Genomic DNA, 19,224 nt, shown 5'->3' on the forward strand with positions numbered 1-19,224 from the left:
GAATCTGCCACCAAGACTGAGAGCAAGCAGGCAAAAGAACCCCCACAAAAAAACATTTCTTTCTTTCATGTCTTTTCATATGACCTGTGAACAGGAGAGTCTGCCCACACTTACAGGAGATCTTCCTGTTTCAAATAATCTAATCAAGAAAATCTCTCACAGGAGTGCCCAGCTGCTTGCATTTTAGTTGATTCCAGATGCAGTCAATTGGACAATGAAGATCAACCTTCACAGAGGCAGATGAGTCTCATAGTTGGCATCATTTTAAAATCATTTTGATTCTCTTTAAACATGGTAGAATATCAGCAATAGGCAGGGGCCGGGGGAGAGAAACAGTAACATTCCTTACTCATGACTAGACACCATGTCTTTTGATGGAGAATCCATGAGAGAAAATACTGTGAACAGTGTGGACCTAAGGAACAAGGAAATAAGAACAATGGGTGTTGAGCTGCAGAGATCTCCAGATGAAGATGTGTGTGCTATTCAGAGAATAGTGTTCTTTTATCCTCAGTTCAAAGAATAAATGATTCTGTACTAAACACCTCTTGGCTCTGGTAGGAACCAGGAGCATCAGGATAGTGCTCCCCAAGTGCAGGAATTAAAGGCCTGTGCCATGGTATCAGTGGAAATGAACTTTTTGATAATCTAAAAAACAGTATTTTGGTTTTGGTTTTAGATTGCTATGTTATTTTTTAATTTTCTGAGAAGAGAAACATCGAGGAAATGAGACAGAGATAAATGTGAAGGCCATAATGTTAGAGAAAGAAAAAGAGAGAGAGGCTATAAATTCAGATTTAGAGTTGCTAGAAACTATTCTTACTAAACTCAGGAAAATCGGAAAGGTGCTGCTTGAGGGTTCTTGTGTATCAAAACAAGATACATCAGGGCTTTTTTTAGAGCCATTGTTAAATTACTCAACTAGAGCTAAAAGTGTGCCTTAATAGTAGAGCACATCATGCTTGAAGCTCTGAATTTGATTTGGAATAACACACACACACACACACACACACACATAACCACACACAAACATACCCACACACACATGCACACATACACATATACATACATACACACCATGAGATTTGAGGTTGGGGATAGAAAAGAAAGATGAGAAGAAAGAAAAGAAGCACATACATAAATTTTTAAAGTATCTATAACATAATTTACAAAACAGGTATTCATCATAATGTGCATTGCTTTGTGGACAGTTCAAATTGATTCCTTGAATAAGTCATAGAAAATAAATTTTGATAGCATGCTAAGCTTCTCCATCAAATCAAAAAACAAAATTAAAAAAGAATGTACCAACTTCAGTTTATTGAATAAATTCAAAGTGTTTGCAGTCATCTGATATTTTTAAACAAAATATTGTACCTCCTTTACTTCAGTTCTCTTTATATTATTATTCCCAAGAGGAGCTTTAATCTGATTCTTCCTGTTCACTTTTAGGTAGATATCACATTGTGCTTTTTCAAAGCTTGAACCTATACATTATCCACCAAGCAGTGGAAGCAGGTGTCCTAGCCATTCAGGCAATGTATCCTTATGCATTGTTCGTTTGTATCACGCTCCTGTGTCTTTTCATCTTTCCAGGGTAAGATTGCCAAGATCTTGGCTCTTCATTTGGAGGAGTCTAATTCTGTTCTCTTTACAAAGATCTAGGGTTACACTAAGCAAAGGTTACCATTTACGTGAGACATGAAGCCTGCTGTCATAACTCAACGGTGAGGTAAAGTTCCTGGCTATTTATTCTCTCAAGGACACCCTTACTGGTCCCTAGAATCAAAAAGTCACACTTCAAGCCTGGTTACATGTAGAGTCCACACATCCTCTCAATCCACATTTTTGGTTTGATATTGTAGAACATGTGTGGCATTTTCATAGTAATAAGCCAAAGAGTTTTATTTTCTTTTGAAAACCTCCTTTTCAATTCCATGGAGGAAAATACTGTAAAGCCAAGAGTGGCTTTAACCAGAGAGCCCAAATGCTTAAGGGCAAGCATTCTTTTAGAAATGACTCATTTGCATGCTCAATTTTGTTCCATCACTTACTCAAGTGAGTACCAAAACAGCTGTTAGTGTAAACAAATAGCATTTTAAATTGTCTATATAAGGTCTTCATCTTTCAGACTTCTGAATTACGGAGTGGCACTCAGTGCTGACTCCTTTTGCTTTGGGTACCAGGCATCCTATCCAGCTTTAGTCATTCCAATATGCTCAGACCCTCAGAATTATTTCAGGATTATTTCCTGTTCTTGTTTGGTATCGGCAGCTCTGGGAATTGAACTCGGGCCTCTGTCATACTGGGCAAGTGCTTTACTGCAGAGCTTTGTCCGCAAACCACCTTCTACTGCTCTTTGATTTAAGACAGAGTTGTGTTGAGCTACACAGGGTGGCCTTGCAATTACTGTTTAGCCCAGGCTGGTCTTGAATTTGTGATTCTTGGTCTCCCACGAAGCTGGGATTACAAGTTGGCACCATCAGGTCTGAGTCTTCCTAATTCTCATTAGTAGACAGGAGAACATTACATTGACCCCCTCCCACACACACACAGTCCTAACTGATACATGGCAGGTTTAATACTGTAATTTAGATTTATTTAGTGTAGAGTGGGTAATCTCTATCTGTAGTGGACTGAAAGAGATGTCCCCCTGTAGTCTCACGAAAATGCTTGATTCCCCAATTTGTGGCACCATTTGTGGAGGTTTCGGAGAAATTGCCTTGTTGAAGTATGTCACTAGAGTATGTCACTGGGAGTAGGCTTTGAGATTCTAAAGACTGGTACCATTTTATTTATTTATTTGTGGTCTTTTGGGTAGTGTCTATTATTTTTAATTTATTTAATTATTTATTTATTTTTACACTCCAGATTTTATTCCCTTCCCGGTCCACCCCCCCCATTGTTACACATCCTCCCCGCCCCCCCTCATGTCTCCACAATAATGTTCCCACCCCACCCACCCCATCCACTCCATCTACCCCATCAGACCTCTAAACTTCCTGGGGCCTCCAGTCTCTTGAAGGTTAGGTGCATCTTCTCTGACTGAACCCAGGCCTGGGAGTCCTCCCAGGTGTTGTAGGTCTCATCTCACCTGGTGGGTATGTTGCCTGATTGTTGATTCAGTGTCTGAGAGATCAGGTTAATTGAGACTGCTGGTCCTCCTACAGGGTTGCCCTCCTCCTCAGCTTCCTCCATCTTTTCCCTAATTCAACCTGAGGGGTCAGCAGCTTCTGTTCATTGGTTGGGTGCACATATCTGCATCTGACTCTTTCAACTGCTTGTTGGGTCTTTCAGAGGTCCCTTTTGGTGAATGCCCCATAGCCTCAGTAATGGTGTCAGGTCTTGGGGCCTCTTCTTGAACTGGATGCCACTTTGGCCCTGTCACTGGACCTTCTTTTCCTCAGACTCTTCTCCATTTCCATCCATGCATTTCTTTCATACAAAATTATGGGTCAGAGCTTTGACTGTGGAATAGCAACTCCATCCCTCACTTGATGCCCTGTCTTTCTGCTGGAAGTGGGTTCAGCAAGTTCCCTCTCCCCACTGTAAGGCATTTCATTTAGGGTCCCCACCTTTGAGTCCTGAGAGTCTCTCAATTCCAAGGTCTGACTGTTAGCATTTTAAATTCACTCTCTCTGCTTCCAACTTGTGTTTCAATATGTGAGCTCTCAACTATTCCCAGTGCTGTGACTGCTGCCTGTAGCCATAGTTCCCTGCCATTATGGACTCTTGTCCCTCTGGAATGTTAAATTCGAATAAATTCCTTTTTCTATTAGTTGCCTTGGTCAAGGTATTTTATCTCAACAATAGAAAAGTAAATGAAAACACTGACTAAGTTGCTGGACCCTCTATATCTATGCTGGCTGGCTTTATATCAACTCAACACAATGCCCAGTCACTTGGGAAGAATGGACCTCAATTGAGAAATGCCTTCACCAGTTCGACCTGTGGGCAAGCTTATGGTGCACTTCCCTGATAGATGATTGCTGTGAAAGGGACCACCTCACTGTGGGTAATGCCTGCCCCCAAGACTAGTGGTCCTAGAAAACAGACTGAGCAAACCATGAAAAGCAAGCCAGTAAGCAGTACTTCTCCATGGCCTATGTTTCAGTTCTTGGTTCCAGCTTTCTGTCTTGAGTTCCCACCATAACTCCCCTCAGTTGTAAGCCACTATCAACCCTTTCTACTCCAAGTTGCTTTTGGCCACGGTGTTCTATCACAGCAATGGAAATTCTAATTAAGACAATATCTTATCCATTTCTACATGTTCTTTAGCAATAGTTTCACTCAGCCTTAGACTAAAGTATGTCTTGGATATTGATTATATTAGCTTTCACTGTTTCTTCACCAATATGGGAACTGAGCATAGGAGAGGAACTTCTATGTAGTCTCCACACCATGGATTAGATGATAGCATCTTCTACATGGTGCCTTGTGCTCTAATTCTCATTGTTAATGCTTAGAACAGAAAGCATCTAAAACATCAGGGGGCCCAATTTAACATCCCCTTTACCTAAAGGTTGGATTCTCTCTCTCTCTCTCTCTCTCTCTCTCTCTCTCTCTCTCTCTCTCTCTCTCTCTCTCTCTCTCAAAAGAAGCACAGACAAAACCTAATTCCCCAGCACTCACTTGGGACTAACACTTTTTTGCTGGTATTTTCCAACTTCTCCTTTGAGGCATGTCAGGGAGGTTAGAGGAAATTTTAGCTTCTTGCACTGGCTGACCTTCTATTTATTTATAAGGTGTCTGTGTTTCTTCCAAGAAGTTCCATAAGTTTCCCACACGTTCTCTCCCTTAATCTTCCTCTTCCCATGAGGGGAAGCATTACATTTGTGTCATCCTGTTGGCCAGTTTCTCTGCTGTTTATAGGGTTTCCAGAGTACATCACTCAGAGGCCAGACTCTCTGGCAGTCACAAAGGTTCTCAACTGATGTAGTTAACAAGGCGAATTCATTCACTCAGCGGCATTTGTTATTGGTCTCTTGTGCATCTAACACCACCCTAGCTAGGCACCAGAGATACAGCAGAGAGCAACACAGACTAACACTATGATCTTCTAGTGCTTACCCCACCATAAATGGATCATTCTACTAAGCAGTGAATTCAAAAACATCGATATTCATTATCCTGGTAAAACCGGGAAAGCTATCTATGACTTCAAGTTTAAATGGTTTATGTGTTTTATTTGCTGCAGGTTTGCAAGCATTGCACTTAAAGACAGACTCGAATTTAAACCTTGACTCTTCCACCCTGGTTCCCTAAAAGCTTTTAAAGACTAAAATCCCCACAAATTATATAAAGGCATTGGATAGTGAGACTGGGTACTATTAGATACATTTAGTACTATCGATGAAAGTTAAATGTAAAATATCTCCTAGTGGGAACTTTTTGTTTTCATTAGGGCAATATAATATTTAATTTTTAGGGCTTAAATTTTCTGGAATGGTTAAGGTTTCAAATATACTGTTTTATGAACCAAAGGCTTCCTAGAAATAACAGTTTGATATTAATCAGGCTAATTTACATCTTTCCATGCACCTAATCTACCTGAGTATCTAAAGTTGTTCATGGAACCGGCTTATGTTGGTTTGGGGAAATAAATTATCAAGGATACAACTGTGGTATTGTTGTTGTCGTTGTTTTGGTTTGGTTATTTTGAAGGATCAGATTCTGAGTTTAGGAGAGCCTAACTCTAATCTCTGTGGAATTGCTATCTTTGAAATGGGTTCTAAACTATCAAGTATCCAAGACAGAGAGAAACATGTCTAATGTTAGATTCCCCAGTGTCTATTAAAATCAGTGATCTCATAGCCTAGAAGAAGCCCAGTTATTCCTCATCCTGATGACTGAGATACATTTCGATGGAAAATCATCATTGAGATAATATGAACACTCTCATCTTCTGTGCTCTGAGGGTAGTTTTCTCCCTAAAATTTGTATATTGGGATCTGATACTCAGTGTAGTGATATAAAGAGACAGGACCTTTGAAGAGTGATTAAGTCATGAGCACTCCTTCCTATTAAATGGGATTCATGTTAGCACTGGCTAGTCGTACATCAACTTGACAAAAGATAAAGTTGTCAGAAAAGAAGGAGGCTCAAATTGAAAAAAAAAGTGCCTCCCAAAGATTGGGCTTTAGGGCCTATCCCACTGTGGGTGGGGCTACCTCTGGGCCAAGGGCACTAGGTTTTATAAGAAAGCAGGCCAAGCAATCCATAATGAGCAAGTCAATAAGCTGCACCCCTCTATGGCCTCTGCATGAGCTCCTGCCCCCTTGGTTCTTGCCCTGTTTGAGTTCCTGTCCTGACTTTCTTTGATAAAGAACAGTGATATGGATGTTAAATAAAACTTTTCCTCCCTAAGTTACTTTGTTCATGGTGTTTCATCACAGCAATAATAACCTTATAAGACAGTGTCATATAAAAAAGACTCACAAGAGTGTCCTCACCCATCTGCCTTGTAAAGACTTGATACCAGAAAGGCACCACTGATCAACATGAAAACCTTTGCCACGCTGAAAGTCTGATAGCATCCTGATCTTTAACCTCTTAGCTGCCAGAATTGTGAGCTTTTGGGAATGTTGCTTTGAGGAAATGATTCCCTGAATTTTCTAGACTCTGTATTATAAGGGTCATGACTGTGGAAAGGGAAGCATCTTGGTTTTAAGTACTAAGGATGTGTCATTCTAAGTGAAGAAACCAGGGGTTCTGTGCTAATGGCTAATCCTTGACACTGTATACTTCAACTAAATTTTGCCAAATCCTGATCCTAGACTTTTTCATTGTAGTTTCTCTTTCTCACTAGTACCCCAGTAAGGCACAGAAGGCAAGTTTACACCTGAGTTTATACTTAGGATGTGTCCCAGCAATGTCACAGTATGCACGGGGTCAATGTGGATGTGCATTTGCCATGACAACATACAGGAGAAACTCTACTTTATCCAATAAAGACAAAACAAATAAATAACAAACAAGCAGACAAAAACCGAGGATATCTTAGAGAAACTTTGAAGAAATTTTTTGGTTTACAATTTCTTCTGTTTAATTCAAGCAACGAGAGAATAAAAATTGGAAGGGACCCGATCAAAAACTCTCTGCACCCAAATCTCATGGGAGGGAGAGCTAAACCTTCTGAGGGGAAGACACGCCTGGGAAGCCAGAAGAGATTACACTCTACCCATATTTCTGACTCCAGAAGAAAACACCTAACGCCATCTGGGATCCTGGTGCACAGGGGCCCCAGGAAAAGGCAGTGCAGGCACTCCTGGTTGCCTCCCTCACAGAAAACTCAAAAGCAGCCGCCCAGGAGCCACTTCAGCTGCAGGACCACAGGTAAGACCAACATTTATGCTCCAAACAACCTGCCTGGTGGACTAAGGACACAGGCCCACAGGAACAGATGAAGACCAGTAAACAGGAAAGACTACATGCCTGAAAGCAGAACACTCTGTTCCCATAACTGGCTGAAAGAAAACAGGAAAACAGGTCTATAGCACTCCTGACACACAGGCCTATAGAATGGTCTAGCCACTGTCAGAAATAGCAGAACAAAGTAACACCAGAGACAATCTGATGGCGAGAGGCAAGCGCAGGAACCCAAGCAACAGAAACCAAGACTACATGGCAACATTGAAGCCCAATTCTCCCACCAAAGCAAACACTGAATATCCAAACACACCAGAAAAGCATGATATAGATTTAAAATCACATTTGATCATGATGATGGAGGACTTCAAAAACGACATAAAGAACTCCCTTAGAGGAACAAGAATACCGTTGGCTGGGAATAGATAGGCAAAGATTATAACAGAGACTGAAGGAACACCTTCAAAGCCTGTCCCACATGTGGCCCATACATATACAGCCACCCAATTAGACAAGATGGATGAAGCAAAGAAGTACAGACCGACAGGAGCCGGATGTAGATCGCTCCTGAGAGACACAGCCAGAATACAGCAAATACAGAGGCGAATGCCAGCAGCAAACCACTGAACTGAGAATAGGACCCCCGTTGAAGGAATCAGAGAAAGAACTGGAAGAGCTTGAAGGGACTCGAGACCCCATATGTACAACAATGCCAAGCAACCAGAGCTTCCAGGGACTAAGCCACTACCTAAAGACTATACATGGACTGACCTTGGACTCTGACCTCATAGGTAGCAATGAATATCCTAGTAAGAGCACCAGTGGATGGGGAAGCCCTGGGTCCTGCTAAGACTGAACCCCCAGTGAACTAGACTGTTGCGGGGAGAGCGGCAATGGGGGGAGGGTGGGGAGAGGAACACACATAAGGGAGGGGAGGGGGGAGGAGGATGTTTGCCCGGAAACCGGGAAAGGGAATAACACTCGAAATGTATATAAGAAATACTCAAGTTAATAAAAAAAAAAAAGAACTCCCTTAGAGAAATGGAAGAAAACATAAATGAACAAGTAGAAGCCTATAGAGAGGAATAACAAAAGAATTCCAGGAAAACACAATCAAATATGTAAAGGAATTAAAAATGGAAATAGAAGCAATAAAGAAAGCACAGAGGGAGAGAACCCTGGATATAGAAAACCAAAGGAAGAGACAAGGAGCCGTACATACAAACATCACCAAAAGAATACAAGAGATAGAAGAGAGAATTTCAGGATGAGAAGATTCCATAGAAATCATCGACACAACTGTCAAAGATAATGTAAAGTGGAAAAAGCTACTGAACCAAAACAAACAGGAAATCCAGGACTCAATGAGAAGATGAAACCTAAGGATAATAGATATAGAAGAGAGTGAAGACTCCCAGCTCAAAGGACCAGTAAATATCTTCAACAAAATCATGGAAGAAAACTTCCCTAACCTAAAGAAAGAGATGGGGCTGGGGATTTAGCTCAGTGGTAGAGCGCTTACCTAGGAAGCGCAAGGCCCTGGGTTCGGTCCCCAGCTCCGAAAAAAAGAACCAAAAAAAAAAAAAAAAAAAAAAAACTAAAGAAAGAGATACCCATAGGCATACAAGAAGCCTACAGAACTCCAAATAGATTGGAACAGAAAAGAAACTACTCCCGTCCAATAATAGTCTAAACAACAAATGCACAAAACAAAGAAAGAATATTAAAAGCAGTAAGTGACAAAGTCAAGGAATATATAAAGGCAGACCTATCAGAATCACACCAGACTTCTCACCAGAAACTATGAAATGCAGAAGATCCTGGACAGATGTCATACAGAGTCTAAGAGAACACAAATGCAAGCCCAGGTTACTGTATCCAGCAAAACTCAATTAACATAGTTGGAGAAACCAAGATATTCCATGACAAAACGGAATTTACACAATATCTTTCGACAAATCCAGCCCTTCAAAGGATAATAAATGGCAAAGCCCAACATTAGGAGGCAAGCTACACCCTAGAAAAAGCAAGAAACTAATTGTCTTGGCAAAAAAACCAAGAGAAGAAAAGCACACAAACACAATCTCACATCCAAATATGAATATAACATGAAGCAACAATCACTATTCCTTAATATCTCTCAATATCAATGGTCTCAACTCCCCAATAAAAAGACATAGATTAACAAACTGAATATACAATGAGGACCCTGCATTCTGCTCCCTACAGGAAACAGACCTCAGAGACAAAGACAGACACTACCTCAGAATAAAAGGCTGGAAAACAACTTTCCAAGCAAATGATCTGAAGAAGCAAGCTGGAATAGCCATTCTAATATCGAATGCTCTGTTTTCAACGAAAAGTCATCAAAAAAGATAAGGAAGGACACTTCATACTCATCAAAGGAAAAATCCACCAAGATGAACTCTCAATCTTAAATATCATTATGCTCCAAATACAAGGGCACCTACATACATAAAAGAAACCTTACTAAAGCTCAAAGCACACATTGCACCTCACACAATGAGAGTAGGAGATTTCAACAACCCACACTCCTCAATGGATAGAACATGGAAACAAAAGTTAACCAGAGACATAGACAGACTAAGGGAAATCATGAACCAAATAGACTTAACGGATATTTATAGAACATTCTATCCTAAGCAGAAGGATACAGATTCTTCTCACAACCTCATGGTACTTTCTCCAAAATCGACCATATACTTGGTCATAAGACAGGCCTCAACAGATACAGAAGGATAGAAATAATCCCATGTGTCCTATCAGACCACAACGGGCTAAAGACCACTTCAGTAACAATAAGGGAAGAACGCCCACATGTCCATGGAAGTTGAACAATGCTCTACTCAGTGATAACCTGGTCAAGGAAGAAATAAAGAAAGAAATTAAAGACTTCTTAGAATTTAATGAAAATGAAGGTACAACATACACAAACTTATGAGACACAATGAAAACTGTGCTAAGAGGAAAACTCATAGCTCTGAGTGCCTGCAGAAAGAAACAGGAGAGAGCATATGTCAGCAGCTTGACAGTACACCTAAAAGCTCTAGAACAAAAAGAACCCAATACACCCAGGAGGAGTACAGGGCAGGAAATAATCAAACTCAGAGCTGAAATTAACCAGCTTCTAAATAATTTTATTTAGAAATAAAAAGGACCATAGAAAGAATCAACAGAACCAAAAGTTGGTTCTTTGAGAAAATCAACAAGATAGATAAACCCTTAGCCAGACTAACGAGAGGACACAGAGAGTGTGTCCAAATTAACACAATCAGAAATGAAAAGGGAGACATAACTACAGAATCAGAGGAAATTCAAAAAATCATCAGATCCTACCACAAAAGCCTATATTCAAGAAAACTTGAAAATCTGCAGGAAATGGACAATCTCCTAGACAGATACCAGGTACCGAAGTTAAAACAGGAACAGATAAACCATTTAAACAACCCCATAACTCCTAAGGAAATAAAAGCAGTCATTAAAGGTCTCCCAACCAAAAAGAGCGCAGGTCCAGACGGGTTCAGTGCAGAGTTCTATCAGACCTTCATAGAAGACCTCAAACCAATATTATCCAAACTATTCCACAAAATTGAAACAGACAGAGCACTGCCGAATTCCTTCTGTGAAGCCACAATTACTCTTATACCTAAACCACACAAAGACTCAACAAAGAAAGAGAACTTCAGACCAATTTCCCTTATGAATATTGACGCAAAAATACTCAATAAAATTCTGGCAAACCGAATCCAAGAGCACTTCAAAACAATCATTCACCATGATCAAGTAGGTTTTATCCCAGGCATGCAGGGATGGTTTAATATACGGAAAACCATCAACGTGATCCATTATATAAACAAACTGAAAAAACAAAACCACATGATCATTTCATTAGATGCTGAGAAAGCATTTGACAAAATTCAACACCCCTTCATGATAAAAGTTTTAGGAAGATGAGGAATTCAAGGCCCATACCTAAACAGAGTAAAAGCCATATACAGCAAACCAGTAGCTAACATTAAACTAAATGGAGAGAAACTTGAAGCAATCCCACTAAAATCAGGGACTAGACAAGGCTGCCCACTCACTCTCTCCCTATTTATTCAATACAGTTCTTGAAGTTCTAGTCAGAGCAATCAGACAACAAAAGGATATCAAAGGGATACATATTGGAAAAGAAGAAGTCAAAATATCACTATTTGCAGATGATATGATAGTATATTTAAGTGATCCCAAAAGTTCCACCAGAGAACTACTAAAGCTGATAAACAACTTCAGCAAAGTGGCTGGGTATAAAATTAACTCAAATAAATCAGTAGCCTTCCTCTACACAAAAGAGAAACAAGCCGAGAAAGAAATTAGGGAAACAACATCCTTCATAATAGTTCCAAATGATATAAAATACCTCGGTGTGACTTTAACCATGCAAGTAAAAGATCTGTATGGTAACAACTTCAAGTTTCTGAAGAAATAAATTGAAGAAGACGTCAGAAGATGAAAAGATCTCCCATGCTAATGGATTGGCAGGATTAATATAGTAAAAATGGCCATTTTACCAAAAGCAATCTACAGATTAAATGCAATCCCCATCAAAATACCAATCCAATTCTTCAGAGAGTTAGACAGAATAATTTTCAAATTCATCTGGAATAACAAAAACCCAGGATAGCTAAAACTCTCCTCAACAATAAAAGGACTTCAGGGGGAATCACTATCCCTGAACTCAAGCAGTATTACAGAGCAATAGTGATAAAAACTGCATGGTATTGGTACAGAGACAGACAGATAGACCAGTGGAATAGAATTGAAGACCCAGAAATGAACCCACACACCTATGGTCACTTGATTTTGACAAAGGAGCCAAAACCATCCAATGGAAAAAAAGATAGCATTTTCAGCAAACGATGCTGGTTCAACTGGAGGTCACCATGTAGAAGAATGCAGATTGATCCATGCTTATCACCCTTTACAAAGCTTAAATCCAAGTGGATCAAGGACATCCACATCAAACCGGATACACTCAAACTAATAGAAGAAAAAGTGGGGAAGCAACTCGAACACATGGGCACTGGAGAAATTTTCCTGAACAAAACACCAATGGCTTATGCTCTAAGATCAAGAATGGACAAATGGGATCTCATAAAACTGCAAAGCTTCTGTAAGGCAAAGGGCACTGTGGTTAGGACAAAACGGCAACCAACAGATTGGGAAAAGATCTTTACCAATCCTACAATAGATAGAGGCTTTATATCTATAATATACAAAGAACTCAAGAAGTTATACTCCAGGGAGACAAATAACCCTATTGAAAAATGGGGTTCAGAGCTAAACAAAGAATTCAGAGCTGAGGAATGCTGAATGGCTGAGAAAGCCCTAAAGAAATGTTCAACATCTTTACTCATTAAGGAAATGCAAATCAAAACAACCCTGAGATTTCACCTCACATCAGTGAGAATGGCTAAGACCAAAAACTCAGGTGACAGCAAATGCTGGTGAGGATGTGGAGAAAGAGGAAGACTCCTCCATTGGTGGTGGGATTACAGACTGGTACAACCATTCTGGAAATCATTCTGGGGGTTCCTTGGAAAAGTGGACATTGAACTACCTGAGAACCCAGCTATACCTCTCTCTTGGGCATATACCCAAAAGATGCCCCAACATATAACAAAGACACATGCTCCACTATGTTCATAGCAGTCTTATTTCTAATAGCCAGAAGCTGGAAAGAACCCACATGCCCTTCAACAGCGGAATGGATACAGCAAACATTGTACATCTACACAATGGAATATTAATCAGCTATCAAAAACAATGACTTTATGGAATTCATAGGCAAATGCCTGGATCTGGAAATTATCATCCTGAGTGAGGTAACCCAATCACAGAAAAACACACATGGTATGCACTCATTGATTAAGTGGATATTAGCCCAAATGCTCGAATTACCCTAGATGCACAGAACACATGAAACTCAAGAAGGATGACTAAAATGCAAAGGCTCCACTCCTTCTTTAAAAGGGGAACAAGAATATCCTTGGGAGGGAATAGGGAGGCAAAGTTTAGAACAGAGGCAGAAAGAACACCCATTCAGAGCTTGCCCCACCTGTGGCCCATATATATACAGCCACCAAACTAGATAAGATGGATGAAGCAAAGAAGTGCAGGCTGACAGGAACCGGATGTAGATCTCTCCTGAGAGACACAGCCAGAATACAGCAAATACATAGGCAAATGCCATCATTAAACCACTGAACTGGGAACGGGACCCTCGTTGAAGGAATCTTAGAAAGAACTGAAAGAGCTTGAAGGGGCTTGAGACCCCATATGAACAACAATGCCAACCAACCAGAGCTTCCAGGGACTAAGCCACTACCCAAAGACTGTACGTGGACTGACCCTGGGCTCCAACTGCATAGGTAGCAATGAATAGCCTAGTAAGAGCACCAGTGAAAGTGGAAGCCCTTGGTCCTGCCAATACTGAACTCCCAGTGAACGTGATTGTTGGCGGGAGGGCAGTAATGGGGGGAAGATGGGGAGGGGAACACCCATAGAGAAGGGGAGGTGGAGGGGTTAGGGGGATGTTGGTCTTGAAACCGGGAAGGGGAATAACAATTGAATTGTAAATTAAAAAATACTCAAGGTAATAAAGATGGAAAAAACAAAAACATCTTTTCTTCAGACACTCTTTGGAATACTGTAAAAAAAAAGCTGAGGGAATAAAATTAGGTAATACTATTAGAAGGCACAAAGTCATCAATAATCTATTAAAAGTGGACCAGGGAGCAAAGAATATTTTTAACCAATCTAAAGCAAAAAATTAAGGTTATGATGTGTTGTGCATTCAGCTGGACACAGTGGGGCTTTTGCAAGACACCTTTAACCTGCCTCTTAATAAAAACCAGTTTGATTTCATTTCCTGCACAGGATAAAGAAGAAAATTACTAGAGAGTCTCTCTCTCTCTCTCTCTCTCTCTCTCTCTCTCTCTCTCTCTCTCTCTCTCTCTGTGTGTGTGTGTGTGTGTGTGTGTGTGTGTGTGTGTGTGTCTTTTACCATTAACTTCCCCGTTAATGAAAATATTAACATCACATCAAGTTATTATCTGTTAGCCTTGACACCTAGTGGAAAGGTTTCATCTTAAGCCTTTTGGAAAGGTTCCCATACTAGAGAGAGGCACAGATATGAAAGCGTTAAACACCACTGGAAAAATGTGCATGATGAAAACCCCCTGAGGCAGATCATTTAGAAGAAATTCCATGGGTCGTAACTCTATGGCTAGCTTGTGTGGGAGATCCAGACATACAGGCCACAGCAGAGTATTCCAACTATCCAAAGAATGAATTCACTTTTAATTCCAAAAGGCAGGAAGTACTCTCTTTTGGAAACTTAAACATCCAACAAGAGCAACTGGATAGAGGAAGAAAATGTTTTACTCAGTAAAATTTAGAAGCTATTTAAACCTTGACTATACAGTCTTGAAATATTTACCAAGTACTCACTTCTCAAATGCAGTTACCTTTGTATTTATTTTTGTATGTCCACTGAAGGTATAATGGAGAAGAAAAGAGGAACAGAGCAAAGCAACAGACAACCAAGTTGATTATACCATATTCTTTCATATTCTTTAATCAAATGAAAACCCCCTGCAGTAGCCTGTCGGGATCCACTTGTATAGACTGCACAATAGAGGTTGGATTTTATACATTAAAACATAGACTCTTAAAAAAGAGAGTGAAGAAGGAATTGGGAAGATAGGAAGTACTCCAAAGAGTGTGATCATTTGATACATGACAAAACCAAGGCTAAGAAAAGAGGAATGGTTTGTTCAGTATTGCAAAGCCATTCAAGGTTTATCTTTCTCTTTCCATCTATTCCTGTGGCAAGCCTCCACATCTGGGAAGCAGTACTTAACTTGCCCTCAGAGTTCAATCAGATTCTTTTGGCCAAATGTAATTGTCAACAATTGCAAAACAGGAATTCGTGTAACAATTAGAGATGGACATCTCCCAAACAACCTACTGGAAACAGCTGGATTCAAACAACATGGTCATATACATGCTAGAGTTGAATCTTCTCTGGATTTTGTCTCCTGCTTATCAAACTTAACAAAGGCACAACAACAGGCAAAAGAAGCTATGTCATTAGCATAAGAGACATCGCTATATCGCTATTGGTTCTGGAAGCTTGCTTTCAGCAAGCACTATTAAGTATACAAGTATATTATTCCATAAGTTCCTCCTGGTGTGTTTTTTTCTTGTAAAATGCACATATGAGCTGCAAATCTCAAGGAATAGAAAGGTTCTATGTCTCCTTTAGTTCCTACTTATGGAATATAATGTCTTTTGATCAAATCCACCCCACCTTCCCTCTCAAAACCAATCCCTTAATTTGATTGGCTCCACATTCATGTGCTATCTCTATTTTAAAATGCGCTGAGTCTACTACATACTGTATGTGTGTATATGTATGTAGTATCAACTACTGGAGTATGAATAGATTTTCAGAGGCCTCATCCTTAAAGAAAACGTGCTCGTTCCTTTAATGGCCATCAATAGCTATGGGAAGGATTTCATGAGCTCCTCCTCCATTTATTCTGGAATTTTCGCTGGATTTATCTTGTTCATGTCTTATATAAGGAGTCATATCTGCTCGGGACATGTGTACAATAGCCTTATAATGTCCAACATAGAATGTTTCATTTCAAATGTCACTAGTTCTGTTTTTAAAAGTCTTTCTGCTTTCTCTTCTGTGATGATCCATGAAGAGGGGTGTAATATAGACATCCTACTTAGAGCCTATCACTTCACAGTCTCTTATTTTCTGAATGTTGACCAGTTGTGGGTCTGTATTAATAGTCATCTACTAGAAGAAGACACTTCTCTTTTGAGGGTTGAAATCTGACAGTCCATATGTAGCAGATTTGCCAATCCATGGATATAAAGACAAGAATTCAGGAGTCATTTTAGTATTATATTCATTTCTCAGGAAATATTAGGTTCTCCTCTAAGGCCTATGATCTAACCAGTCACGGGGGTTTGGCCCAGATAAAAGTGACCAGGCATAGATTCCATTTAATGGAGCAGGTGTTAAAGCCAATCAGAAAATTATTACTTTCTTAAGCCTCGTGACATTATGCACCAGTGGATATGCCTTGACAGTCTGGTTATTATTGTGGCTCACAGGGCTTGTAGTAATATTGATTATTCTTCTCCGCGAAATAGCCTACATAGCATAGCACCTCCCAGCACCATGAGAACTAGCTACTAGGGAATGAAGCTTCCAGGTCAGTAACCAGTTTGATTTTTCATGTCTGTTAATTCAGGTATATGACAGTGAGGTCTTACCATCAAGTTCTGGAGGGTCACCAAGAACAAAAGCAAAATAAATAGACTGAAATATTCAGGGACCTCTGGGATCCTACTGACCAACAACTCAAAAAAAAAGGTAACCCATGCCTAGCAGTGGGCTTTTCAAGGTATATTTATTGACGGGTCTTGATTACGGCCTCATTTAGATGACCTTCTTGCCTCAAGTGACTTAAATTACAGGAATATGTGACAGCACTGAGCTGAGTAAAAAATTTAATCTGTGAAAGAAAAGGGTTATTTTTATTAATCTAATTATCTAAGCTATTTTATGTATATGCTTTATTTATTTTATGTATATGAGTACACTGTAGCTATCACACAGACCAGAAGAGAGCATACAGATCCCATTATAGATGGTTGTGAGCCACCATGTGGTTGCTGGGAATTGAACTCAAAACCTCTGGAAGAGCAATTAGTGCTCTTAACCACTAAGCCATCTCTCCAGCCCCTATCTAAGTTTTTTTTAATAGACTCTTCACAAACAAGAAAAAGAAATATAAAACAAACTTATTTCTTAAGGACTAAAACAAAATGGATGCATAACTTTCTAGATATTTTATTGCTTAATCTTCCTGAAAAATAACTATGAGTAGACAACAAGTATTAGAATCTAAGATCTAATCTTTTGCTAAAGTCTACATTTATGCTTTTTAAACAATTCATCATTTATTCTAGATTTTCAGATATTCATATAATCTCTAATCTGTCCTGTCCTGTCCTGTTTTATTCTGTTCTGTTCTACCCTACTCTACTTTGAGTCGGAGTCTCATGTAGGGCAAGCTGGCCTCCAGTTCATACATAGCTGAGCTCCTGATCCCTCTGCCCACCTCCCAAGAGCTGTAATTTCAGGTTTGAACCACTACACTCAGTGTATTAAATTCTGTATAAAATACTGAGCACTAAACCCAGGGCTTTCACATATTAGTAAAATACATTACTGTGTTCTGGTGATATAAAGCCCCAAGTCCTACTCTCTTTATTATATAGCTCAGAAACACAAAAACCTTGTTCTTGATAACAGAGCTAGTGAATGCTGAAGGAATATTTTCTCATCATGTCTAGGCAGCAACATCTCTTTCTTACAGAAAGGATATGCTCTTTACTTTAAATATATATTTTGGGGCTTGGATAAATGGGTCAGTAGTTAAGAGAGCATGCATTCTTGCAGAAGAACCAAGTTTGTTTCCAAGCACCCATGATATGCAATTTACAACTATCTATAACTCCAGCTCCATGGGGATCTACTACCTTTGATATGTACAAATACCTGAATTCACATGTACATATTCACTCAGAGACTTAGATACATACACAACTACAGCATAACCTAAGGCTCAGAGAATATCATTGAAGAGAAAACTGAAAGATGGTAAGACCCAGAGATTAATCCAGAGGGTTGGAGTTGTCTATGCTATCTGTAGCAGAAAACTCATGTTAGCTCCCACATCTTTAGTAAATCAACTGTCTTTTTTAAATGATAATATGTAAATCTCTAGAAGGATCCTACATCTGTTCCACCAGCTCAGAGATGTGCTATCCCCAATGGACTGGGCCCTCCCCCATCAATCACTAATTTAGAAATGCCCCCACAGTGAAATAGTATGGAGGCATTTCTTCAGTTGAGATTTTCTCCTCTCAGATGAGTCTAGCTTGTATCAAGTTGACATAAAACTATTCAGTAGACTTAACTCTTTCTAAATTACCCCTGATCCTCTAGTGCAAAGCTCATTGAGTCATTGAGGTTATCACATGTATCACATCTTACAAATACCTAGCCATAAGAGCCAGCAAAACCTAATGGACAGAGGGTGTATGGGGCTGAAATCCTTTCTCAACTATAGTACAATAGAAGACACTCTATAAAAAACTAGGAGTATAGGGATCTGTCCTTGATATCTTCTGCTCTTAGCTGGTATATCTCAAATTTTAACTCTGAGACACCACAAATCTAAGAGCTCCTCTTCCTTGATCAAACCAATTTTTTCTCAGGCAGGTCAAATGTCAACTACCCATAGCCCATTTAAAATGCTTAAAACAATCTCTTACATAAAACACTGTGTGTCTTAGACTTCCTGTTTTTATGTCACTTGAATTTTTAAGTCTTGACACTTTGGACTGGAAGGTTTTGTCCCTCTTGAAGAAATTTGAGATATCAGAGATCAGATGTGCACAATTATTTTGGGAGATTCCTGAAATAAAACTTTGTAGGCAACCACCTACACATCAAGTCAAGTCCAGCATACTATTCTACTAAGCAATGGTCATATCCTGAGACAGAAATTACCCAACTTTCCCTGAACAGCAGTACAAGGCACATGGACATGTTCAGTTGTGGAGGGCTTTTGTTTCAACAGTAACCTCAAGCAATCTTCTCATCTCACTCTCCTGAGGAGCCAGGGCTAACATCAGGCCTAGCTATTAGGAAGCATTTTATATGACTCACTTGTGTCCAAATACATATTAGCTGGACCC

The sequence above is a fragment of the Rattus norvegicus genome, chromosome 18 (genome assembly GCF_036323735.1).
Source record: "Rattus norvegicus strain BN/NHsdMcwi chromosome 18, GRCr8, whole genome shotgun sequence".
Taxonomy (NCBI): Eukaryota; Metazoa; Chordata; class Mammalia; order Rodentia; family Muridae; genus Rattus; species Rattus norvegicus.